This window comes from Heterodontus francisci, chromosome 5, assembly GCF_036365525.1.
Source record: "Heterodontus francisci isolate sHetFra1 chromosome 5, sHetFra1.hap1, whole genome shotgun sequence".
In the NCBI taxonomy this organism is placed as follows: domain Eukaryota; kingdom Metazoa; phylum Chordata; class Chondrichthyes; order Heterodontiformes; family Heterodontidae; genus Heterodontus; species Heterodontus francisci.
In genome coordinates, this window is record NC_090375.1 from 7,073,335 (window position 1) to 7,100,780 (window position 27,446).

General features: G+C 46.3%; 1 protein-coding gene across 1 annotated transcript in view; it reads right to left on the reverse strand.

The window, feature by feature from the left end:
• faim2a (Fas apoptotic inhibitory molecule 2a) overlaps positions 1 to 27,446 on the reverse strand; it is a 101,841-nt gene that overhangs the window by 42,501 nt on the left and 31,894 nt on the right. The gene's annotated exons all lie outside the window — the stretch shown is intronic.

Consider the following 27,446-nt stretch of genomic DNA (forward strand, 5'->3'; position numbering starts at 1 on the left):
CCCAGTCCTGGTGCCACTGCCTATGAACTGAAACCCACTTCTCCCACACCAGTCTTTGAGCCACGCATTCATTTTATTAATCTTAAATGCCCTCTGCCAATTGGCACGTGGCTCAGGTAATAATCCAGAGATGATTGTTTTTGAGGTTCTGCTCGAGTTTGGTACCTAGCTCCTCATACTGTCCAAGCAGAACCTCTTTCCTAGTCCTACCTATGACGTTGGTACCTACATGGACCACAACAACTGGATACTCCCCCTCCCACTCCAAAAATGGCAGGAAGGGAAAGAGAAAAAACCCAAGAACACACCAACAGTCAAGGCTAGATGTTACAAAGATAACAGAAAGACAAAACTAAAGGTTCTGTATCTGAACACATGTAGCATTCATAAAATAGACGAACTGATAGCGTACAATGAGGGAAATAAATATGATCTGATAGCCATTACGGAGACGTGGCTGCAGAATGACAAGGATTGGGTCCTGAACATTGAGGGGTATATGACATTCAAGAATAGGAAGCTAGGTATAGGGGAAGCACTGTGAATCAAGGATGGCATTGGCGCAATAGTTGGTGATGACCTTGGTTCAGGAGATCAGGATGTAGAAACGGTTTGGGTGGAGATGAGGAATAGTAGGGGAAAGAAGTCACTAGTGAGAATGTTCTACAAACCCCAGAACAGTAATCACAATGTAGGACAAACTATACATGAAGAAATATTGGGTGCTTGTGATAAAGGGACAGCAATAATCATGGGTGATTTTAATCTACATATAAACTGGAAAAATCAGACTGGTAATAGTAGTCTGGATAGGAGTTCATAGAATGCTTTCGAGATAGTTTCTTAGAGCAGCACGTTCTGAAACCAACCAGAGAACAGGTTATATTAGATTTGGTATTGTGTAATGTGACAAGATTAAGTAATGACCTCAGAGTAAAGGCCTCTCAGTAGCAATGACCACAATATGATTGAATTTTACATCCAGTTTGAAAGAGAGAAGAGTGAGTCTAGGACTAATATTTTAAACTTAAATAAGGGCAACTATGTGGGCATGAAAGCTGAGCTAACTGAAGTGAACTGGGTTACTAGGCTAGGAAATGGATCAGTAGAGAAGCAGTGGCAGACATTCAAAGGAATATTTCAGAATACTCAAGTATATTCCGACTATAAAGAAAAATTCTAAGGGAACGACCCACCATCTGTGGTTAACTAAAGTTAAGGAAAGCATCAAACTGAAGGAAAAGGCATATAATTGCGCAAAGATGAGTGGCAGGTCAGACGATTGGTCAGAATATAAAAAAACTGCAAAAAATGACTAAAAAGTTAACCAGGAGAAAGAAGTTAGAATATGAGAGGAAGCTAGCTAGAAGTGTAAAAACAAGAGTTTCTACAGGTATTTAAAAAGGAAAAAAGCAAAGTGAGCGTTAGTCTTCTAGAGAGAGAATGGGGAGCTAATAGTAGATAATAAGGAAATGGCAGATGAAATGAACAAATATTTTGCTTCTGTCTTCACTATAGATGATACAAAAAAATTCTAGTAATAGCTGTAAATCAGGAGGTGGAAGGAAGAGAGGAATTTGGTGATATTACAATCACCAGGGAAGCGGTACTGAGAAACTGATGGAGCTGCGGACTGACAAGTCCCCGAGTCCTGATGGATTTCATCCTAGGGTCTGAAAAGTGGTGGTTAATGAGGTAGTAGATGCGTTGGTGTGAATTTTTCAAAACTCACTAGATTCTGGAAAGGTTCCCATCAGACTGGAAAGTAGCAAATATAACCCTCTATGCAAAAAGGCAAAGGGGGTGGGAGGGTGGTGGTGTGGGGTGGAAGCAAAAAACAGGGAACTATAGGTCAGTTAGCTTGATGTCTGCATGGGAACGTGCTAGAATCGATTAAGGTGGTTGTAGCTGGGCACTTAGAAAAACTCAAGTTTATCGGGAATAGTCAGCATGGTTTTGTGAAAGGGAAATCATGTTTAACCAATTTGTTGGAGTTCTTTGAAGGAGTGACATGCGCTGTGGATCAAGGGGAGCCCGTTGGCATACTGTACTGCAATTTCCAGAAGGTATTTGACAAGGTGCCACATAAAAGGTTATTGCGCAATGGTGTGGCGGTAACATATTAGCATGGACAGGAGATTGGCTGGCTGGCAGAAAACCAATTATGCATAAATGGGTTCTTTTCTGAGTGGCAGGATGTGATGATTGAAGTCCCGCAGGGGTCTGTGCTGGGGCCTCAACTTCTTACAATTTATATCAATGACTTAGATGAGGGGAGCGATGGCATGGTAGCTAAATTTGCAGATAACACAAAGATAGGTAAGAAAGTATGTTGTGAAGAGGACATAAGGAGCTTGCAGACAGATATAGATAGGTTAAGTGAGTGGGCAAAAATCTGACCGATAGAGAATAATGTGGGGAAAAAGTGAAGTTGCTCTGCCCAAAACTTGCTGGTCTTCCAGCGCAAAGAGTTGTCCACGACCGAATGTTGCAGACTGGCACATTCCAAGGTCCAGGACTACGTGCTGAGGGACGCACTAAAGCTTGGGGCAGCCGCAGCAAAGGCTCAATGGGGAAAGACCACAGTGTAAGGTCCCCCCACCAAGCTGAACTGAGGGGCAGGATCCATGGGAAACTCCTCGAACTGTATCAGGAAAATTTTGTGTGCTGTAAATGTAAAAATGTATATGACATGGCAATGAAATGGAAGAGTTGTGAGGCAACTCATGATCATATAGAAGGAAACTGATCACCTGTGCACTGTTGGTATTTTTTGACTTGATGCTGTTTGAAACTGTTGGGAATGTAATTTTTACAGATTTTTATGAATAAAGTATATTTTGGAAATAAAAAAAAAAGAAAAAGTGAAGTTGCTCACTTTAGCAGGAAGAATAAAAAAAGCAGAGCAGCTCTGGGAGGCAAGGGAGGAGACTGCAAGGGCTCTAGCATAAATTTTCAAATCCTCTCTGACCACAGGAGAATTGCCAGAGGACTGGAGGACAGCGAATGTGGTACCATTATTCAAGAAATGTAGAGTCGTACAGAATAGAAACAGGCCCTTCGGCCCACCGCGTCCATGCCGACCATAATGCCTATCTATACTAATCCCACCTGCCTGCATTAATTCCATATCCCTCTATGACTTGCTCATTCAAGTACCTGTCCAGATGCCTCTTAAATGGCGCTACAGTTCCTGCCTCCACCACCTCATTCCAGATACCCACTATTCTTTGTGAGAAAAATTTACCCCTTTGATCCCCTTTAAACCTCCTCCCTCTCACCTTAAATCTATGCCCTCTAGTTTTAGTCACCCCTACCATGGGAATCAGACTCTGGCTATCTACCCTATCTATGCCTCTCATCATTTTATATACCTCTATCATGTCCCCTCTCAGCCTCCTTCGCTCCAAGGAAAACAGACCCAGCCTATCCAATCTCTCTTTATAACTCAAGCCCTCCAAACCAGGCAACATCCTTATGAACCTTTTCTGCACCCTCTCTAGCTTAATCACATCTTTCCTGTAGTGCGGCGACCAGAACTGCACACAGTACTCCAAATGCGGCCGAACCAACGTTATGTACAACTGTAACATGACGTCCCAACTCTTGTACTCAATGCCTCGGCCGATGAAGGCAAGCATGCCATATGCCTTCTTCACCACCCTGTCTACCCTTGTTGCCACTTTTAGGGAACTGTGGACTTGCACCCCAAGGTGTCTCTGCTCAACAACACTCCCCAGGGCCCTGCCATTCACTGTATATGTCCTGCCCTGGTTTAACTTCCCAAAATACATCACTTCACACTTGTCTGCGTTAAATTCCATTTGCCAATCCCTTGCCCACTTTCCCAGTTGATCTATAACCTGTTGTAACCTTAGACAACCTTCTTCACTGTCCACTATACCAACAATTTTAGTGTCATCTGCAAACTTACTAATCATACCCCTTACATTCACATCCAAATCATTAATATATATGACAGAGGGCCCAGCACCGATCCCGGCAGCACACCACTGGTCACCGGCCTCCAATCTGAAAAACCCTCCACTACCACCCTCTGTCTCCCATCATCGAGCCAATTTTGTATCCAATTTGCTAGCTCACCCTGGATCCCATGTGTTCGAACCTTCTGGACCAGCCTACCATGCAGGACCTTGTCAAAGGCCTTGCTAAAGTCCATGTAGACAACGTCCATCGCCCTGTCCTCATCAATCCTCTTGGTTACCTCCTCGAAAAACTCAATCAAATTCGTGAGACACTATTTCCCACGCACAAAGCCATGCTGACTATCCCTAATCAGACCGTGCCTTTCCAGATGCATATAAATCCTGTCTCTCAGAATCCCTTCCAATAACTTTCCCACCACTGATGCAAGGCTCACCAGTAGTAGGGATAAACCAGGTAATTACAGGCCAGTGAGTCTAACATCAGTGGTAGGGAAACTGTTGGAAAAAATAATGAGGGACAGGATTACTCTTCACTTGGAGAGGCAGGGATTAATCAAGGATAATGAGCATGGCTTTGTCAGGGTGACATCATGTATAACAAATTTGACTGAATTTTTCAAGGAGGTGACTAGGTGTGTAGATGAGGGTAAAGAAGTTGATATAGTCTATGTGGACTACAGTAAGGCTTTTGATAAGGTCCTGCATGGGAAATTGGTCAAGAAAGTAAGAGCCCAGAGAATCCAGGGCAGTTGGGCAAATTGGATTCAAAAGTGGCTTAATGAAAGGAGGCAGAGGGCGATGGCGGAGGGTTGTTTTTGCGATTGGAAGCCTGTGACCAGTAGGTGTACCACAGGGATCGGTGCTGGGACCCTTGCTGTTTGTAGTGTACATTAACGATTTAGACATGAATATAGAAGGAATGATCAGTAAGTTCGCAGATGACATGAAAATTGGTGGTGTCGTAAATAGTGAGGAGGAAAGCCTTAGACGACAGGGCAATACAGATGGGCGGCTAAGATGGGCAGAGCAGTGGCAAATGGAATTTAATCCTGAGAAGTGTGAGGTGATGCATTTTGGGAGGACTAACCAGGCAAGGGAATATACAATAGATGGTAGGACCCTCGGAAGTACAGAGGGTCAGAAGGACCTTCGTGTACTTGTCCATAAATCACTGAAGTAATCAACACAGGTAGATAAGGTGGTTAGGAAGGCATATGGGATACTTGCCTTCGTTAGCCGAGGCACAAAATATAAGAACAGGGAGGTTATGATGGAGCTGTATAAAACGCTAGTTAGGCCACAGCTGGAGTACTGTGTACAGTTCTGGTCGCCACACTATAGGAAGGATGTGATTGCACTGGAGAGGGTGCAGAGGAGATTCACCAGGATGTTGCCTGGGCTGCAGCATTTCAGCTATGAAGAGAGACCTGATCGGCTAGCATTGTTTTCCTTAGAGCAGAGAAGGTTGAGAGGAGACCTAATTGAGGTATACAAAATTGCGAGGGGCATAGATAGGCTAGATAGGAAGAAACCTTTTCCCTCAGCGGAGCTGTCAATAACCAGGGGCTAAGATTTAAGCTAAGGGGCAGGAGGTTTAGAGGGGATTTGAGGAAAATAAATTTCACCCAGAGGGTGGTGAGAACCGGGAACAAACTGCCTGAAGGGGTGGTAGAGGCAGGAACCCTCACAACATACAAGTATTTAGATGAACACTTGAAACGCCATAGCATACAAGGCTACGGACCAAGTGTTGGGAAATGGGATTAGGGTAGATAGACCTGATGGCCAACGTGGACACGGTGGGCCAAAGGACCTGCTTCTGTGCGATATAACTTTGACTCTGCTTAACTGGAGAACAACTGCAGAATTCTGAGGTGCAGAGGGATCTCGGTGTTCTAGTGCACGGGTCACAAAAAGTTAGTATGCAGGTACAGCAAGTAATACAGCAAGTAATAAAGAAGGCTAATGGAATGCTATCCTTTATTACGAGAGGAATTGAAAAATGTAAGGATGTTATGCTTCAGCTATACAGGGCATTGGCGAGACCACATCTCGAATACAGTGTGCAGTTTTGGTCTCCTTATTTAAGGAAGGATGTAAATGTGTTGGAGACAGTTCAGAGGTGGTTTACTAGATTAATACCTGGAATGAGCGAGTTGTCTTATGAGGAAAGGCTCAACAGACTGCCTTGTTTTCACTGGAGGTTTAGAAGAGTGAGGGGAGACTTGATTGAAGTATATAAGATCCTGAACGGTCTTGACAAGGTTTTTGTGGAAAGGATGTTTCCTCTTATGGGTGAGTCCAGAACCAAGGGGCACTGCTTTAAATTTAAGGGTCGCCCTTTTAAGACATAGATGAGGAGAAATTTTTTCTCTGAGGGTTGCGAGACTTTGGAACTGCCTCAGAAGGTGGTGGAGGCGGGGTCATTGAATATTCTTAAGGCAGAGGTAGATAGATTCTTGTTCGGCAAGGGAATCAAAGGTTATCGGGGGTAGATGGGAGTGTGGAATTCCAATCACAAACAGATCAGCCATGACCTTATTGAATGGCGGAGCAGGCTCGAGGGGCTGAATGGCCTCCTTCTGCTCCTAAATTGTATGTTCCTATGTAATGTTACTTTGTAAATACAAGAGCAGCAAGGGAACCATAGGGCCTATTGGAGAATAAAAAGATAACCTGTGTTAAGGACGATGACCTGGTATGGTTCTTAATGAATACTTCACGCCTGTCATAAAAAAAAAGGGAAGGGCGATACAGACACTGTTGTTCAGGAGAAGGAGTGTGCAATATGAGGTGGGAAAAACAGAGAGAAGGGAAATATTCATGTGTTTAGCATCTTTGAAAGTGGATAAATCACAAGGCTCAGATGAAATGTTTCCCAGGTAGCTAAGGGAAGCATGCAAACAAATAGGGGAGTCTCTGACCATCATTTTCCAAACCTCTCTGGCTACAGGCATGGTGCCAGAGGACAGCTAACATACCGTTGTTTAAAAAGAGAGGAAGGGATAGACCGAACAATTACAGGCCAGTCAGCCTAACTTGGTGGTGGGAAAATTATTGAAAACTTTCTGAGACCCCGTATAAATCGCCAGTTAGAGAGACATGGATTATTAAGCAACGGCAGTCAACACGGATATATTAAGGAAACATTGTTATCTCAAAAAAAATTCAGGTTAGTCAGACACAAAGATGGTTGATGAGCGCAGCATGTTTGATGTAGCCTACATGTATTTTAGCAAGGCTTTTGACAAGCTTCCACATGGCAGACTGATCAGTAAATTAAAAGCCCATGGGATCCAAGGAAAAGTGGCAAGTTGGATCCAAAATTGGCTCAGTGGCAGGAAGCAAAGGGTAATGGTCAATGGGCGTTTTTGTGACGGAAAGGCTGTTTCCAGTGGCATTGCACAGGCCTCAGTACTAGGTCCCTTGCTTTCTGTGCTCCTCTGAAAACAGAGTGCAGGCTGCAAACCGAGTGTGGAGATTAGAGTTTGGTGAGTGGCGACTTGGATGAGGGGGTTGGAGGTGTTCCATTTTTCAACTTTTCATACTTTAACCCTCGAGTATTTGGTTCCTGCTTCAGTGCAGTGGAAGGAGCTGTTTGGCGAGTACCTGGTAAGCGATTCTACTTATAATAAATGGTCCGTAAAGTTAAGGTATGGCAGTGCAGCTCTGTCGAGTGGAACGTACATCTTGCTGTACGTGGGATGTCATGGACGCACCACGTGTGCTAGACCAACATATCTGCAGGAAGTGTCACCGGCTGCACAAGCTTGAACTCCAGGTTTTGGAACTCGAGCAGTGGCTTGAGTCACTGTTGTGCATCCGTAAGGCAGAGGACTACGTGGATACCACATTTAGGTAGGTGGTCACACCGCAAATTAGGAGCATGCAGGCAAAGAGGGAATGGCTGACAACCAGGCAGTCTAAGCGAACCAGGCAGGTAGTGCAACAGTCCCCTGAGACAATCTCACTTGCTAATCGGTTTTCCATTTTGGATACTGGTGAAAGTGATTGTTCCTCAGAAGAGTGCAGTCAGAGCCAAGTTTGTGGCACCACAGGTGGCTCAGCTGCACAGGATGGGAGGAAGAGCAGTAGTGATAGGGGATTCGTTAGTTTGGGGAACAAAGACATTTCTGCAGCAGTAAACGTGACTCCAGGATGGTGTGTTGCCTCCCTGGTGCCAGGGAAAAGGATGTCACGGAGCGGCTGCAGGAGATTCTTCTGGGGGATGATGAACAGGCAGAGGTCGTGGTCCAAATCGGTACCAAAGACATAGCTAAGAAGAGGGATGAGGTCCTTAAAGCAGACTTTATGAAGCTTGGAAGATTAAAAAGAACCTCAAAAGCAGTAATTGCAGGATTACTCCCAGTCCCACGTGCAAGTGAGCATAAGAATAGGAGTATTGAGCGATTGAACACGTGGCTGGAGTACTGGTATAGGAGGGAGATTTCTGAGACATTGGGACCAGTTCTGGGGCAGGTGGGACCTGTACAGGATGGACGGGTTTCATCTTAGCAGGACTGGGACTGATATCCTTGCAGGGAGATTGGCTAGTAGTGTTGGGGAGGGTTTAAATTAAATTGTCAAGGGGATGGAACCCTGAGAGGGAGCTCAGATTGGAGGGAAGCAAAACTAGTCAGGGGTGTGGGAACCAAGAGCAAGTATTAGAGAGGAATACCAAGATGCACAGAATACTGGGGGAGATAGATAGCACAAGAGTAGGGAATTGCACATTGTTAGGTAGAGTCAGAGTAAGGAAGAAAGTAATGAAGTCTGACTCAGGGTTAATGTGCATGTATGTGAATGTACGGAGTGTGGTTCATAAGACTGTTGAGATACAGGAGCAGATTGCCATGTGGAAATATGATGTTGTGGCTCTAACAGAGACCTGGTTCAAAGACGGGTAAGACTGGGTGTTAAATATTCCTGGGTACAAGGTGTTCAGGAAAGACAAAAAAGGGAAAAAAGGGGGAGGGTGGCAGTATTGGTTAAGGAGAGCATTGCAGTGCTGGAGAAAAAGGATGTCCCAGAGGGGTTGAGGACAGAATTAATTTGGCTAGAGTTAAGGAACAAAAAAGGTGCAGTTACATTGCTCAGTGTTGCCTATAGGCCACCAGCTAGTGGGAAGAATGTGGAGGAACAAATTTGCAAGGAAATTACAGAGAGCTGCAAAAATTATAGGGTAGTTATAATGGGGGTCTTTAATATCCAAACATGGACTGGCATAATAGTATAAAGGGCAGTGAGGGGCAAGAGTTCCTAGATTGTGTTCAGGAAAATTTTCTGCAACAGTATGTTGCTAGTCCAACGAGAAAGGAGGCACTGCTAGACCTGGTTCTTGAGAATGAGGGGGGGGCCAAGTGGAGCAAGATTCAGTAGGAGAGCATTTAGGGGACACTGATCATTGTATCAAAGTTTAGGCCGACTATGGAAAAGGACAAAGCGCAATCCAGGGTAAGAATTATTAACCGGGGGAGGGCCAACTTCAATGGAGTAAGGATGGAGCTGCAGCAAATAAATTGGAGTCAAAAGCTGGCAGGAAAACTGGTCGATGAACAATGGGCTACCTTCAAAGAAGAGATAGTTCAGACACAGTCAAGGTATGTTTCCTCAAAGGGGAAAAGTCAAACAAATCCAGAGCTCCCTGGATAACAAAACAGAAAGAGATTAAGATAAAGAAGAAAAAGTGTGCTTATGACAGATGCCAGGTAGAAAATACTATTGAGAACCAGGATGAATATAGAAGGTCCAGAGGGGAATGAAAAAGCAAATAAAAGCAGCAAAGAGAGAGCATGAAAAGGGACTGGCAGCAAGCATTAAAAGGAAATCGCAATGTTTTCTATCGGCATATAAATAGTAAAAGGGTAATAAAAGGAGGAGTGAGACCGACTAGGGACCAGAAAGGGGATTTACACATGGAGGCAGAGGGCATTGCTGAGGTATTAAATGAATGCTTTGCATCTGTCTTTACCAAGGATGAAGATGCAACCCAGGCAATGTTCAAAGAGGAGGTAGGTCAGACACTAGAGGGTTTAAAATTGATAAAGAAGTATTAGATAGGCTGTCTGTACTTAACGTGGATAAAATACCAGGACTGGATGAGCTGCATCCAAGGATACTGAGGGAAGTGAGGGTGGAAATCGCAGAGGCACTGGCCACAGTTTCTCAGTCTTAGACTCAGGGGTAGTGCCAGAGGACTGGAGAATTGCAAACATTAAAGCCTTGTTCAAAAAAAGGTGTAAAGATAAGCCCAGCAACTACAGGTCAGTCACTTAAACTTCAGTGGTGAGAAAACTTTTAGAAAAAACAATTAGGGCCAAAATCAAGTCACATGGACAAATGTGAGTTAATTAAGGAAAGCCAACATGGATTTCTTCAGGGAAAATCATGTTTAACTAACTTGCTGGAGTTTTTTTTGAGGTGGTAACAGAGAGGGTTGATGAGGGCAATGTTGCTGATGTGGTGTAAATGGACTTTCAAAAGGCGTTTGATACAGTGCTACATAACAGACATGTGATAAATTTGTAGCTCATTGAATAAAAGGGACAGTAGCAACGTGGATACAAAATTGGCGAGTGACCGGAAACAAAAGTAGTGGTTGATGGATGTTTTTCGGGCTGGAGGAAGGTTTGTAGTGGAGTTCCCCAGGGGTCAGTGTTGGGACCCTTGCTTTTCCTGATATATATTAATGACCTAGACCTTGGTGTAACAGGGCACAATTTCAATGTTTGCAGATGACATGAAACTTGGAAGCATTGTGAACTGAGGAGGATAGTGTAGAACTTCAAAAGGACATAGACAAGTTGGTGGAATGGACAGACAGGTGGCAGGTGAAGTTCAATGCAGAGAAATGTTAAGTGATTCATTTTGGTAGGAAGAACATGGAGGCGCAATATAGAATAAAGGGTACAATTCTAAAAGGGGATGCATGAGCAGAGAGACCTAGCTGTAAATATGCATAAGTCATTGAAGGTGGCAGGACAAGCTGAGAGGGGTTAATAAAGCATACAGTATCCTGGGCTTTATTAATAGGGGCATAGAGTACAAGAACAAGGAAGTCATGTTGAACTTGTAGAAGAACTTGTATCCTGCCTCAGCAGGATATTGCGTCCAATTCTGGGCGCCAGGCTTGAGGAAAGACGTGAGGGCACTGGAGAGAGAACAGAAAAGATTAATGATAGTGGTTCCGGGAATGAGGAATTTCAGTTATGAAGATAGATTGGAGATGTTAGGATTCTTTTCTGTGGAGAAGAGAAGGCTGAGAGGAGATTTGATAGAGGTATTTAAAATCATGAGGGGTCTGGACAGAGTTGAGAGAAACTGTTCCCACTCGTGAAAGGATCGAGAACAAGAGGGCACAGATTTAAAGTATTTGGTAAGAGAAGCAAAAGTGACATGAGGAAAAACTTTTGCACGCAGCGAGTGGTTAAGGTCTGGAATGCGCTACCTGAGAACGTGGTGGAGGCAAGTTCAAATGAAGCATTCAAAAGGAAATTAGACCGTTATACGAAAAGGAAGAATGTGCAGAGTTACGGGGAGAAGGCAAGGGCATGGAACTGAGGCAGTTGCTCTTCCAGGGAGCTGGTGCAGACACGATGTTCCGAATGGCCTCCTTCTGCACGAACGATTCTGTGATATATCAATGATGTAGACTTAAATGTAGGAGGCATGATTACGAAGTTTGCAGATGATATGAAAATTGGTAATGTGGTTGATCGTGAGGAAGAAAGTTGTGCACTGCAGGAAAATATCCATTGATTGATCAGCTGAACAGAAAAGTGGCAAATGGAGTTCAATCCAGGGAAGTGTGAGGCAATGCACGGGGAGGACAAACAAGGCCTCGCCATCCACAAGGCCTAAGCCACGAGTGCGACAGAAGTGCCCAGAAGTTCAAGCAAAACACAGGCCGTTCGGCCCAACCAGTCCATGTCTGTGTTTACACAAGCAAGCAAATAGATCTGATCACATTTATCCATGCTGTTCCCTTGTGCATTAGTCCCGGCTCACTTGTGCATATATGGCACTCATCTAGACCCCTTCAACGAGTGGAAAAAGGTCTGATTCTATCTACCCTGTTCCATTCTTTAATTTAAACACTATTATCTCATCCTGTAACCCATGCATTCCAATCAAAAAAGTCCCAATGTGTCAAGCTCCTCACCGTTCTCTGGACTGACGCAATGGCAGCAAAACTTCCGAGGCACACCATCATCCAAGACAGAACAGACTTGATAGATTTGAACCAGTCACTGGACTCCCTTTACAAGCAGTGCATTGTGGCTGCAGTCTGCACTAGCTACAGGATGCAACGCAGAAATTTGCCAAGCTTGCTGGGCAGCACCTTAGAAAAGGTACACTGGCCTCAGAAGGAGTGCAGCGCAGATTCATCAGCCTGTTCCCAGTGCTCCAAGCGTTGAATTATGATGAGAAAATACATAAATTGGGGTTGTATTCCCCAGGACATCAAAGGTTATGGAGATTTTGAAAGGAATTGATAGGGTTGAGAGAGAAACATTTTCCACTGGTGAGGTAGTCTGGGACAAGGAAAAGGACGCTAAAATTAGAGCAAGGTCATTCAGGAAAGAGTGGTTAATGTACTGGAATCCACTGCATGATTCCTGTTCTGATAGGCAGGGTGTGATGTACTGGAATCCACTGTATGACCCCTGTTCTGATAGGCAGGGTGTGATGTACTGGAATCCACTGTATGACCCCTGTTCTGATAGGCAGGGTGTGATGTACTGGAATCCACTGCATGATTCCTGTTCTGATAGGCAGGGTGTGATGTACTGGAATCCACTGTATGACCCCTGTTCTGATAGGCAGGGTGTGATGTACTGGAATCCACTGTATGACCCCTGTTCTGATAGGCAGGGTGTGATGTACTGGAATCCACTGCATGATTCCTGTTCTGATAGGCAGGGTGTGATGTACTGGAATCCACTGTATGACCCCTGTTCTGATAGGCAGGGTGTGATGTACTGGAATCCACTGTATGACCCCTGTTCTGATAGGCAGGGTGTGATGTACTGGAATCCACTGTATGACCCCTGCTCTGATAGGCAGGGTGTGATGTACTGGAATCCACTGTATGACCCCTGTTCTGATAGGCAGGGTGTGATGTACTGGAATCCACTGTATGACCCCTGTTCTGATAGGCAGGGTGTGATGTACTGGAATCCACTGTATGATTCCTGCTCTGATAGGCAGGGTGTGATGTACTGGAATCCACTGTATGACCCCTGTTCTGATAGGTAGGGTGTGATGGACTGGAATCCACTGTATGATTCCTGCTCTGATAGGCAGGGTGTGATGTACTGGAATCCACTGTATGATTCCTGCTCTGATAGGCAGGGTGTGATGTACTGGAATCCACTGTATGATTCCTGCTCTGATAGGCAGGGTGTGATGTACTGGAATCCACTGTATGATTCCTGCTCTGATAGGCAGGTGTGATGTACTGGAATCCACTGTATGATTCCTGCTCTGATAGGCAGGGTGTGATGTACTGGAATTCACTTTATGATTCCTGCTCTGATAGGCAGGGTGTGATGTACTGGAATCCACTGTATGACCCCTGTTCAGATAGGCAGGGTGTCATGTACTGGAATCCACTGTATGATTCCTGCTCTGATAGGCAGGGTGTGATGTACTGGAATCCACTGTATGACCCATGTTCAGATAGGCAGGGTGTGATGTACTGGAATCCACTGTATGACCCCTGTTCTGATAGGTAGGGTGTGATGGACTGGAATCCACTGTATGATTCCTGCTCTGATAGGCAGGGTGTGATGTACTGGAATCCACTGTATGATTCCTGCTCTGATAGGCAGGGTGTGATGTACTGGAATCCACTGTATGATTCCTGCTCTGATAGGCAGGGTGTGATGTACTGGAATCCACTGTATGACCCCTGTTCTGATAGGCAGGGTGTGATGTACTGGAATCCACTGTATGATTCCTGCTCTGATAGGCAGGGTGTGATGTACTGGAATCCACTGTATGATTCCTGCTCTGATAGGCAGGGTGTGATGTACTGGAATCCACTGTATGATTCCTGCTCTGATAGGCAGGGTGTGATGCACTGGAATCCACTGTATGATTCCTGCTCTGATAGGCAGGGTGTGATGTACTGGAATCCACTGTATGATTCCTGCTCTGATAGGCAGGTGTGATGTACTGGAATCCACTGTATGATTCCTGCTCTGATAGGCAGGGTGTGATGTACTGGAATTCACTGTATGATTCCTGCTCTGATAGGCAGGGTGTGATGTACTGGAATCCACTGTATGACCCCTGTTCAGATAGGCAGGGTGTGATGTACTGGAATCCACTGTATGATTCCTGCTCTGATAGGCAGGGTGTGATGTACTGGAATCCACTGTATGACCCCTGTTCAGATAGGCAGGGTGTGATGTACTGGAATCCACGATGATTCCTGTTCCGATAGGCAGAGTGTGATGTACTGGAATCCACTGTATGATTCCTGCTCTGATAGGCAGGGTGTGATGTACTGGAATCCACTGTATGATTCCTGTTCTGATAGGCAGGGTGTGATGTACTGGAATCCACTGTATGACCCCTGTTCTGATAGGCAGGGTGTGATGTACTGGAATCCACTGTATGATTCCTGTTCTGATAGGCAGGGTGTGATGTACTGGAATCCACTGTATGACCCCTGTTCTGATAGGCAGAGTGTGATGTACTGGAATCCACTGTATGATTCCTGCTCTGATAGGCAGGGTGTGATGTACTGGAATCCACTGTATGATTCCTGTTCTGATAGGCAGGGTGTGATGTACTGGAATCCACTGTATGACCCCTGTTCTGATAGGCAGGGTGTGATGTACTGGAATCCACTGTATGATTCCTGCTCTGATAGGCAGGGTGTGATGTACTGGAATCCACTGTATGATTCCTGCTCTGATAGGCAGGGTGTGATGCACTGGAATCCACTGTATGATTCCTGCTCTGATAGGCAGGGTGTGATGTACTGGAATCCACTGTATGATTCCTGCTCTGATAGGCAGGTGTGATGTACTGGAATCCACTGTATGATTCCTGCTCTGATAGGCAGGGTGTGATGTACTGGAATCCACTGTATGACCCCTGTTTAGATAGGCACTGTGTGATGTACTGGAATCCACTGTATGATTCCTGCTCTGATAGGCAGGGTGTGATGTACTGGAATCCACTGTATGATTCCTGCTCTGATAGGCAGGGTGTGATGTACTGGAATTCACTGTATGATTCCTGCTCTGATAGGCAGGGTGTGATGTACTGGAATCCACTGTATGACCCTTGTTCAGATAGGCAGGGTGTGATGTACTGGAATCCACTGTATGATTCCTGCTCTGATAGGCAGGGTGTGATGTACTGGAATCCACTGTATGACCCCTGTTCAGATAGGCAGGGTGTGATGTACTGGAATCCACGATGATTCCTGTTCCGATAGGCAGAGTGTGATGTACTGGAATCCACTGTATGATTCCTGCTCTGATAGGCAGGGTGTGATGTACTGGAATCCACTGTATGATTCCTGTTCTGATAGGCAGGGTGTGATGTACTGGAATCCACTGTATGATTCCTGTTCTGATAGGCAGGGTGTGATGTACTGGAATCCACTGTATGACCCCTGTTCTGATAGGCAGGGTGTGGTGTACTGGAATCCACTGTATGATTCCTGTTCTGATAGGCAGGGTGTGATGTACTGGAATCCACTGTATGATTCCTGCTCTGATAGGCAGGGTGTGATGTACTGGAATCCACTGTATGACCCCTGTTTAGATAGGCACTGTGTGATGTACTGGAATCCACTGTATGATTCCTGTTCTGATAGGCAGGGTGTGATATACTGGAATCCACTGTATGATTCCTGCTCTGATAGGCAGGGTGTGATGTACTGGAATCCACTGTATGATTCCTGCTCTGATAGGCAGGGTGTGATGTACTGGAATCCACTGTATGATTCCTGCTCTGATAGGCAGGGTGTGATGTACTGGAATCCACTATGATTCCTGCTCTGATAGGCAGGGTGTGATGTACTGGAATCCACTGTATGATTCCTGCTCTGATAGGCAGGGTGTGATGTACTGGAATCCACTGTATGATTCCTGCTCTGATAGGCAGGGTGTGATGTACTGGAATCCACTGTATGACCCTTGTTCTGATAGGCAGGGTGTGATGTACTGGAATCCACTGTATGATTCCTGCTCTGATAGGCAGGGTGTGATGTACTGAAATCCACTGTATGACCCCTGTTCAGATAGGCAGGGTGTGATGTACTGGAATCCACGATGATTCCTGTTCCAATAGGCAGAGTGTGATGTACTGGAATCCACTGCATGATTCCTGCTCCGATAGGCAGGGTGTGATGTACTGGAATCCACTGTATGATTCCTGCTCTGATAGGCAGGGTGTGATGTACTGGAATCCACTGTATGATTCCTGTTCTGATAGGCAGGGTGTGATGTACTGGAATCCACTCTATGACCCCTGTTCTGATAGGCAGGGTGTGATGTACTGGAATCCACTGTATGATTCCTGCTCTGATAGGCAGGGTGTGATGTACTGGAATCCACGATGATTCCTGTTCCAATAGGCAGAGTGTGATGTACTGGAATCCACTGCATGATTCCTGCTCCGATAGGCAGGGTGTGATGTACTGGAATCCACTGTATGATTCCTGTTCTGATAGGCAGTGTGTGATGTACTGGAATCCACTCTATGACCCCTGTTCTGATAGGCAGGGTGTGATGTACTGGAATCCACTGTATGATTCCTGCTCTGATAGGCAGGGTGTGATGTACTGGAATCCACTGCATGACCCTTGTTCTGATAGGCAGGGTGTGATGTACTGGAATCCACTGTATGATTCCTGCTCTGATAGGCAGGGTGTGATGTACTGGAATCCACTGCATGATTCCTGCTCCGATAGGCAGTGTGTGATGTACTGGAATCCACTCTATGACCCCTGTTCTGATTGGCAGGGTGTGATGTACTGGAATCCACTGTATGATTCCTGTTCTGATAGGCAGGGTGTGGTGTACTGGAATCCACTGTATGATTCCTGTTCTGATAGGCAGGGTGTGATGTACTGGAATCCACTGTATGATTCCTGCTCTGATAGGCAGGGTGTGATGTACTGGAATCCACTGTATGATTCCTGCTCTGATAGGCAGGGTGTGATGTACTGGAATCCACTGTATGACCCGTGTTCTGATAGGCAGGGTGTGATGTACTGGAATCCACTGTATGATTCCTGTTCTGATAGGCAGGGTGTGATGTACTGGAATCCACTGTATGATTCCTGCTCTGATAGGCAGGGTGTGATGTACTGGAATCCACTGTATGATTCCTGCTCTGATAGGCAGGGTGTGATGTACTGGAATTCACTGTATGACCCCTGTTCTGATAGGCAGGGTGTGATGTACTGGAATCCACTGTATGATTCCTGCTCTGATAGGCAGGGTGTGATGTACTGGAATCCACTGTATGATTCCTGCTCTGATAGGCAGGGTGTGATGCACTGGAATCCACTGTATGATTCCTGCTCTGATAGGCAGGGTGTGATGTACTGGAATCCACTGTATGATTCCTGCTCTGATAGGCAGGTGTGATGTACTGGAATCCACTGTATGATTCCTGCTCTGATAGGCAGGGTGTGATGTACTGGAATTCACTGTATGATTCCTGCTCTGATAGGCAGGGTGTGATGTACTGGAATCCACTGTATGACCCCTGTTCAGATAGGCAGGGTGTGATGTACTGGAATCCACTGTATGATTCCTGCTCTGATAGGCAGGGTGTGATGTACTGGAATCCACTGTATGACCCCTGTTTAGATAGGCACTGTGTGATGTACTGGAATCCACTGTATGATTCCTGCTCTGATAGGCAGGGTGTGATGTACTGGAATCCACTGTATGATTCCTGCTCTGATAGGCAGGGTGTGATGTACTGGAATTCACTGTATGATTCCTGCTCTGATAGGCAGGGTGTGATGTACTGGAATCCACTGTATGACCCTTGTTCAGATAGGCAGGGTGTGATGTACTGGAATCCACTGTATGATTCCTGCTCTGATAGGCAGGGTGTGATGTACTGGAATCCACTGTATGACCCCTGTTCAGATAGGCAGGGTGTGATGTACTGGAATCCACGATGATTCCTGTTCCGATAGGCAGAGTGTGATGTACTGGAATCCACTGTATGATTCCTGCTCTGATAGGCAGGGTGTGATGTACTGGAATCCACTGTATGATTCCTGTTCTGATAGGCAGGGTGTGATGTACTGGAATACACTGTATGACCCCTGTTCTGATAGGCAGGGTGTGATGTACTGGAATCCACTGTATGATTCCTGCTCTGATAGGCAGGGTGTGATGTACTGGAATCCACTGTATGATTCCTGTTCTGATAGGCAGGGTGTGATGTACTGGAATACACTGTATGATTCCTGTTCTGATAGGCAGGGTGTGATGTACTGGAATCCACTGTATGACCCCTGTTCTGATAAGCAGGGTGTGGTGTACTGGAATCCACTGTATGATTCCTGCTCTGATAGGCAGGGTGTGATGTACTGGAATCCACTGTATGACCCCTGTTCTGATAGGCAGGGTGTGGTGTACTGGAATCCACTGTATGATTCCTGTTCTGATAGGCAGGGTGTGATGTACTGGAATCCACTGTATGATTCCTGCTCTGATAGGCAGGGTGTGATGCACTGGAATCCACTGTATGATTCCTGCTCTGATAGGCAGGGTGTGATGTACTGGAATCCACTGTATGATTCCTGCTCTGATAGGCAGGTGTGATGTACTGGAATCCACTGTATGATTCCTGCTCTGATAGGCAGGGTGTGATGTACTGGAATCCACTGTATGACCCCTGTTTAGATAGGCACTGTGTGATGTACTGGAATCCACTGTATGATTCCTGCTCTGATAGGCAGGGTGTGATGTACTGGAATCCACTGTATGATTCCTGCTCTGATAGGCAGGGTGTGATGTACTGGAATTCACTGTATGATTCCTGCTCTGATAGGCAGGGTGTGATGTACTGGAATCCACTGTATGACCCTTGTTCAGATAGGCAGGGTGTGATGTACTGGAATCCACTGTATGATTCCTGCTCTGATAGGCAGGGTGTGATGTACTGGAATCCACTGTATGACCCCTGTTCAGATAGGCAGGATGTGATGTACTGGAATCCACGATGATTCCTGTTCCGATAGGCAGAGTGTGATGTACTGGAATCCACTGTATGATTCCTGCTCTGATAGGCAGGGTGTGAGGTACTGGAATCCACTGTATGATTCCTGTTCTGATAGGCAGGGTGTGATGTACTGGAATACACTGTATGACCCCTGTTCTGATAGGCAGGGTGTGATGTACTGGAATCCACTGTATGATTCCTGCTCTGATAGGCAGGGTGTGATGTACTGGAATCCACTGTATGACCCCTGTTCTGATAGGCAGGGTGTGGTGTACTGGAATCCACTGTATGATTCCTGTTCTGATAGGCAGGGGGTGATGTACTGGAATCCACTGTATGACCCCTGTTCTGATAGGCAGGGTGTGGTGTACTGGAATCCACTGTATGATTCCTGTTCTGATAGGCAGGGTGTGATGTACTGGAATCCACTGTATGACCCCTGTTCTGATAGGCAGGGTGTGGTGTACTGGAATCCACTGTATGATTCCTGTTCTGATAGGCAGGGTGTGATGTACTGGAATCCACTGTATGACCCCTGTTCTGATAGGCAGGGTGTGATGTACTGGAATCCACTGTATGACCCCTGTTCTGATAGGCAGGGTGCGATGTACTGGAATCCACTGTATGACCCCTGTTCTGATAGGCAGGGTGTGATGTACTGGAATCCACTGTATGACCCCTGTTCTGATAGGCAGAGTGTGATGTACTGGAATCCACTGTATGACCCCTGTTCTGATAGGCAGGGTGTGATGTACTGGAATCCACTGTATGATTCCTGTTCTGATAGGCAGGGTGTGATGTACTGGAATCCACTGTATGACCCCTGTTCTGATAGGCAGGGTGTGATGTACTGGAATCCACTCTATGATTCCTGCTCTGATAGGCAGGGTGTGATGTACTGGAATCCACTATGAATCCTGTTTTGATAGGCGGGGTGTGATGTACTGGAATCCACTGTACGATTCCTGCTCTGATAGGCAGGGTGTGATGTACTGGAATCCACTGTATGATTCCTGCTCTGATAGGCAGGGTGTGATGTACTGGAATCCACTGTATGATTCCTGTTCTGATAGGCAGGGTGTGATGTACTGTAATCCACTGTATGACCCCTGTTCTGATAGGCAGGGTGTGATGTACTGGAATCCACTGTATGATTCCTGTTCTGATAGGCAGGGTGTGATGTACTGGAATCCACTGTATGACCCCTGCTGATAGGCAGGGTGTGATGTACTGGAATCCACTGTATGATTCCTGCTCTGATAGGCACGGTGTGATGTACTGGAATCCACTGTATGATTCCTGCTCTGATAGGCAGGGTGTGATGTACTGGAATCCACTGTATGATTCCTGCTCTGATAGGTAGGGTGTGATGTACTGGAATCCACTGTATGACCCCTGTTCTGATAGGCAGGGTGTGATGTACTGGAATCCACTGTATGATTCCTGCTCTGATAGGCAGGGTGTGATGTACTGGAATCCACTATGATTCCTGCTCTGATAGGCAGGGTGTGATGTACTGGAATCCACTGTATGATTCCTGCTCTGATAGGCAGGGTGTGATGTACTGGAATCCACTGTATGATTCCTGCTCTGATAGGCAGGGTGTGATGTACTGGAATCCACTGTATGACCCTTGTTCTGATAGGCAGGGTGTGATGTACTGGAATCCACTGTATGACCCCTGTTCAGATAGGCAGGGTTTGATGTACTGGAATCCACGATGATTCCTGTTCCGATAGGCAGAGTGTGATGTACTGGAATCCACTGCATGATTCCTGCTCCGATAGGCAGTGTGTGATGTACTGGAATCCACTCTATGACCCCTGTTCTGATACGCAGGGTGTGGTGTACTGGAATCCACTGTATGATTCCTGTTCTGATAGGCAGGGTGTGATGTACTGGAATCCACTGTATGACCCTTGTTCTGATAGGCAGGGTGTGATGTACTGGAATCCACTGTATGATTCCTGCTCTGATAGGCAGGGTGTGATGTACTGGAATCCACTGCATGATTCCTGCTCCGATAGGCAGTGTGTGATGTACTGGAATCCACTCTATGACCCCTGTTCTGATTGGCAGGGTGTGATGTACTGGAATCCACTGTATGATTCCTGTTCTGATAGGCAGGGTGTGGTGTACTGGAATCCACTGTATGATTCCTGTTCTGATAGGCAGGGTGTGATGTACTGGAATCCACTGTATGATTCCTGTTCTGATAGGCAGGGTGTGATGTACTGGAATCCACTGTATGATTCCTGTTCTGATAGGCAGGGTGTGATGTACTGGAATCCACTGTATGACCCCTGTTCTGATAGGCAGGGTGTGATGTACTGGAATCCACTGTATGATTCCTGTTCTGATAGGCAGGGTGTGATGTACTGGAATCCACTGTATGATTCCTGTTTTGATAGGCAGGGTGTGATGTACTGGAATCCACTGTATGATTCCTGTTCTGATAGGCAGGGTGTGATGTACTGGAATCCACTGTATGATTCCTGTTCTGATAGGCAGGGTGTGATGTACTGGAATCCACGATGATTCCTGCTCTGATAGGCATGGTGTGATGTACTGGAATCCACTGTATGACCCCTGTTCTGATAGGCAGGGTGTGATGTACTGGAATCCACTGTATGATTCCTGTTCTGATAGGCAGGGTGTGATGTACTGGAATCCACTGTATGATTCCTGTTCTGATAGGCAGGGTGTGATGTACTGGAATCCACTGTATGATTCCTGTTCTGATAGGCAGGGTGTGATGTACTGGAATCCACTGTATGACCCCTGTTCTGATAGGCAGGGTGTGATGTACTGGAATCCACTGTATGATTCCTGTTCTGATAGGCAGGGTGTGATGTACTGGAATCCACTGTATGACCCCTGTTCTGATAGGCAGGGTGTGATGTACTGGAATCCACTGTATGATTCCTGTTCTGATAGGCAGGGTGTGATGTACTGGAATCCACTGTATGACCCCTGTTCTGATAGGCAGGGTGTGATGTACTGGAATCCACTGTATGATTCCTGTTCTGATAGGCAGGGTGTGATGTACTGGAATCCACTGTATGATTCCTGTTTTGATAGGCAGGGTGTGATGTACTGGAATCCACTGTATGATTCCTGTTCTGATAGGCAGGGTGTGATGTACTGGAATCCACTGTATGATTCCTGTTCTGATAGGCAGGGTGTGATGTACTGGAATCCACTGTATGATTCCTGTTCTGATAGGCAGGGTGTGATGTACTGGAATCCACTGTATGACCCCTGTTCTGATAGGCAGGGTGTGATGTACTGGAATCCACTATGATTCCTGCTCTGATAGGCAGGGTGTGATGTACTGGAATCCACTGTATGATTCCTGTTCTGATAGGCAGGGTGTGATGTACTGGAATCCACTGTATGACCCCTGTTCTGATAGGCAGGGTGTGATGTACTGGAATCCACTGTATGATTCCTGTTCTGATAGGCAGGGTGTGATGTACTGGAATCCACTGTATGATTCCTGTTTTGATAGGCAGGGTGTGATGTACTGGAATCCACTGTATGATTCCTGTTCTGATAGGCAGGGTGTGATGTACTGGAATCCACTGTATGATTCCTGTTCTGATAGGCAGGGTGTGATGTACTGGAATCCACGATGATTCCTGCTCTGATAGGCATGGTGTGATGTACTGGAATCCACTGTATGACCCCTGTTCTGATAGGCAGGGTGTGATGTACTGGAATCCACTGTATGATTCCTGTTCTGATAGGCAGGGTGTGATGTACTGGAATCCACTGTATGATTCCTGTTCTGATAGGCAGGGTGTGGTGTACTGGAATCCACTGTATGACCCCTGTTCTGATAGGCAGGGTGTGATGTACTGGAATCCACTGTATGATTCCTGTTCTGATAGGCAGGGTGTGATGTACTGGAATCCACTGTATGATTCCTGTTCTGATAGGCAGGGTGTGGTGTACTGGAATCCACTGTATGACCCCTGTTCTGATAGGCAGGGTGTGATGTACTGGAATCCACTGTATGATTCCTGTTCTGATAGGCAGGGTGTGGTGTACTGGAATCCACTGTATGACCCCTGTTCTGATAGGCAGGGTGTGGTGTACTGGAATCCACTGTATGACCCCTGTTCTGATAGGCAGGGTGTGATGTACTGGAATCCACTGTATGATTCCTGTTCTGATAGGCAGGGTGTGATGTACTGGAATCCACTGTATGATTCCTGTTCTGATAGGCAGGGTGTGATGTACTGGAATCCACTGTATGATTCCTGTTCTGATAGGCAGGGTGTGGTGTACTGGAATCCACTGTATGATTCCTGTTCTGATAGGCAGGGTGTGGTGTACTGGAATCCACTGTATGATTCCTGTTCTGATAGGCAGGGTGTGGTGTACTGGAATCCACTGTATGATTCCTGTTCTGATAGGCAGGGTGTGGTGTACTGGAATCCACTGTATGATTCCTGTTCCGATAGGCAGGGTGTGATGTACTGGAATCCACTGTATGATTCCTGCTCCGATAGGCACGGTGTGATGTACTGGAATCCACTGTATGATTCCTGCTCTGATAGGCAGTGTGTGATGTACTGGAATCCACTGTATGATTCCTGTTCAGATAGGCAGGGTGTGATGTACTGGAATCCACGATGATTCCTGTTCCGATAGGCAGGGTGTGATGTACTGGAATCCACTGTATGATTCCTGTTCTGATAGGCAGGGTGTGGTGTACTGGAATCCACTGTATGATTCCTGTTCCGATAGGCAGGGTGTGATGTACTGGAATCCACTGTATGATTCCTGCTCTGATAGGCAGGGTGTGATGTACTGGAATCCACTGTATGATTCCTGCTCTGATAGGCAGGGTGTGATGTACTGGAATCCACTGTATGATTCCTGCTCCGATAGGCACGGTGTGATGTACTGGAATCCACTGTATGATTCCTGCTCTGATAGGCACGGTGTGATGTACTGGAATCCACTGTATGATTCCTGCTCTGATAGGCACGGTGTGATGTACTGGAATCCACTGTATGATTCCTGCTCTGATAGGCAGGGTGTGATGTACTGGAATCCACTGTATGATTCCTGCTCTGATAGGCACGGTGTGATGTACTGGAATCCACTGTATGATTCCTGCTCTGATAGGCACGGTGTGATGTACTGGAATCCACTGTATGACCCCTGCTCTGATAGGCAGGGTGTGATGTACTGGAATCCACGATGATTCCTGCTCTGATAGGCACGGTGTGATGTACTGGAATCCACTGTATGACCCCTGCTCTGATAGGCAGGGTGTGATGTACTGGAATCCACGATGATTCCTGTTCTGATAGGCAGGGTGTGATGTACTGGAATCCACTGTATGATTCCTGCTCTGATAGGCAGGGTGTGATGTACTGGAATCCACTGTATGATTCCTGCTCTGATAGGCAGGGTGTGATGTACTGGAATCCACTGTATGACCCCTGTTCTGATAGGCAGGGTGTGATGTACTGGAATCCACTGTATGATTCCTGTTCTGATAGGCAGGGTGTGATGTACTGGAATCCACTGTATGATTCCTGCTCTGATAGGCAGGGTGTGATGTACTGGAATCCACTGTATGATTCCTGCTCTGATAGGCAGGGTGTGATGTACTGGAATCCACTGTATGATTCCTGCTCTGATAGGCAGGGTGTGATGTACTGGAATCCACTATGATTCCTGCTCTGATAGGCAGGGTGTGATGTACTGGAATCCACTGTATGATTCCTGCTCTGATAGGCAGGGTGTGATGCACTGGAATCCACTGTATGATTCCTGCTCTGATAGGCAGGGTGTGATGTACTGGAATCCACTTTATGACCCCTGTTCAGATAGGCAGGGTGTGATGTACTGGAATCCACTGTATGATTCCTGCTCTGATAGGCAGGGTGTGATGTACTGGAATCCACTTTATGACCCCTGTTCAGATAGGCACTGTGTGATGTACTGGAATCCACTGTATGATTCCTGCTCCGATAGGCAGTGTGTGATGGACTGGAATCCACTGTATGATTCCTGTTCTGATAGGCAGGGTGTGATGTACTGGAATCCACTGTATGACCCCTGTTCTGATTGGCAGGGAGTGATGTACTGGAATCCACTGTATGATTCCTGTTCTGATAGGCAGGGTGTGATGTACTGGAATCCACTATGAATCCTGTTCTGATAGGCAGGGTGTGATGTACTGGAATCCACTGTATGATTCCTGCTCTGATAGGCAGGGTGTGATGTACTGGAATCCACTGTATGATTCCTGTTCTGATAGGCAGGGTGTGATGTACTGGAATCCACTGTATGATTCCTGTTCTGATAGGCAGGGTGTGATGTACTGGAATCCACTGTATGACCCCTGTTCTGATAGGCAGGGTGTGATGTACTGGAATCCACTATATGACCCCTGTTCTGATAGGCAGGGTGTGATGTACTGGAATCCACTGTATGATTCCTGTTCTGATAGGCAGGGTGTGATGTACTGGAATCCACTATATGACCCCTGTTCTGATAGGCAGGGTGTGATGTACTGGAATCCACTGTCTGATTCCTGCTCTGATAGGTAGGGTGTGATGTACTGGAATCCACTGTATGACCCCTGTTCTGATAGGCAGGGTGTGATGTACTGGAATCCACTGTATGATTCCTGCTCTGATAGGCAGGGTGTGATGTACTGGAATCCACTGTATGATTCCTGCTCTGATAGGTAGGGTGTGATGTACTGGAATCCACTGTATGATTCCTGCTCTGATAGGCAGGGTGTGATGTACTGGAATCCACTGTATGATTCCTGCTCTGATAGGCAGGGTGTGATGTACTGGAATCCACTGTATGATTCCTGCTCTGATAGGTAGGGTGTGATGCACTGGAATCCACTGTATGACCCCTGTTCTGATAGGCAGGGTGTGATGTACTGGAATCCACTGTATGATTCCTGCTCTGATAGGCAGGGTGTGATGTACTGGAATCCACTGTATGATTCCTGCTCTGATAGGCAGGGTGTGATGTACTGGAATCCACTGTATGACCCTTGTTCTGATAGGCAGGGTGTGATGTACTGGAATCCACTGTATGATTCCTGCTCTGATAGGCAGGGTGTGATGTACTGGAATCCACTGTATGATTCCTGCTCTGATAGGCAGGGTGTGATGTACTGGAATCCACTGTATGACCCTTGTTCTGATAGGCAGGGTGTGATGTACTGGAATCCACTGTATGATTCCTGTTCTGATAGGCAGGGTGTGATGTACTGGAATCCACTGTATGACCCCTGTTCTGATAGGCAGGGTGTGATGTACTGGAATCCACTGTATGATTCCTGCTCTGATAGGCAGGGTGTGATGTACTGGAATCCACTGTATGATTCCTGCTCTGATAGGTAGGGTGTGATGCACTGGAATCCACTGTATGACCCCTGTTCTGATAGGCAGGGTGTGATGTACTGGAATCCACTGTATGATTCCTGCTCTGATAGGCAGGGTGTGATGTACTGGAATCCACTGTATGATTCCTGCTCTGATAGGCAGGGTGTGATGTACTGGAATCCACTGTATGACCCTTGTTCTGATAGGCAGGGTGTGATGTACTGGAATCCACTGTATGATTCCTGCTCTGATAGGCAGGGTGTGATGTACTGGAATCCACTGTATGATTCCTGCTCTGATAGGCAGGGTGTGATGTACTGGAATCCACTGTATGATTCCTGTTCTGATAGGCAGGGTGTGATGTACTGGAATCCACTGTATGATTCCTGTTCTGATAGGCAGGGTGTGATGTACTGGAATCCACTGTATGACCCCTGTTCTGATAGGCAGGGTGTGATGTACTGGAATCCACTGTATGACCCCTGTTCTGATAGGCAGGGTGTGATGTACTGGAATCCACTGTATGATTCCTGTTCTGATAGGCAGGGTGTGATGTACTGGAATCCACTGTATGATTCCTGCTCTGATAGGCAGGGTGTGATGTACTGGAATCCACTGTATGACCCCTGTTCTGATAGGCAGGGTGTGATGTACTGGAATCCACTGTATGATTCCTGTTCTGATAGGCAGGGTGTGATGTACTGGAATCCACTGTATGATTCCTGCTCTGATAGGCAGGGTGTGATGTACTGGAATCCACTGTATGATTCCTGCTCTGATAGGCAGGGTGTGATGTACTGGAATCCACTGTATGACCCCTGTTCTGATAGGCAGAGTGTGATGTACTGGAATCCACTGTATGACCCCTGTTCTGATAGGCAGGGTGTGATGTACTGGAATCCACTAAGAT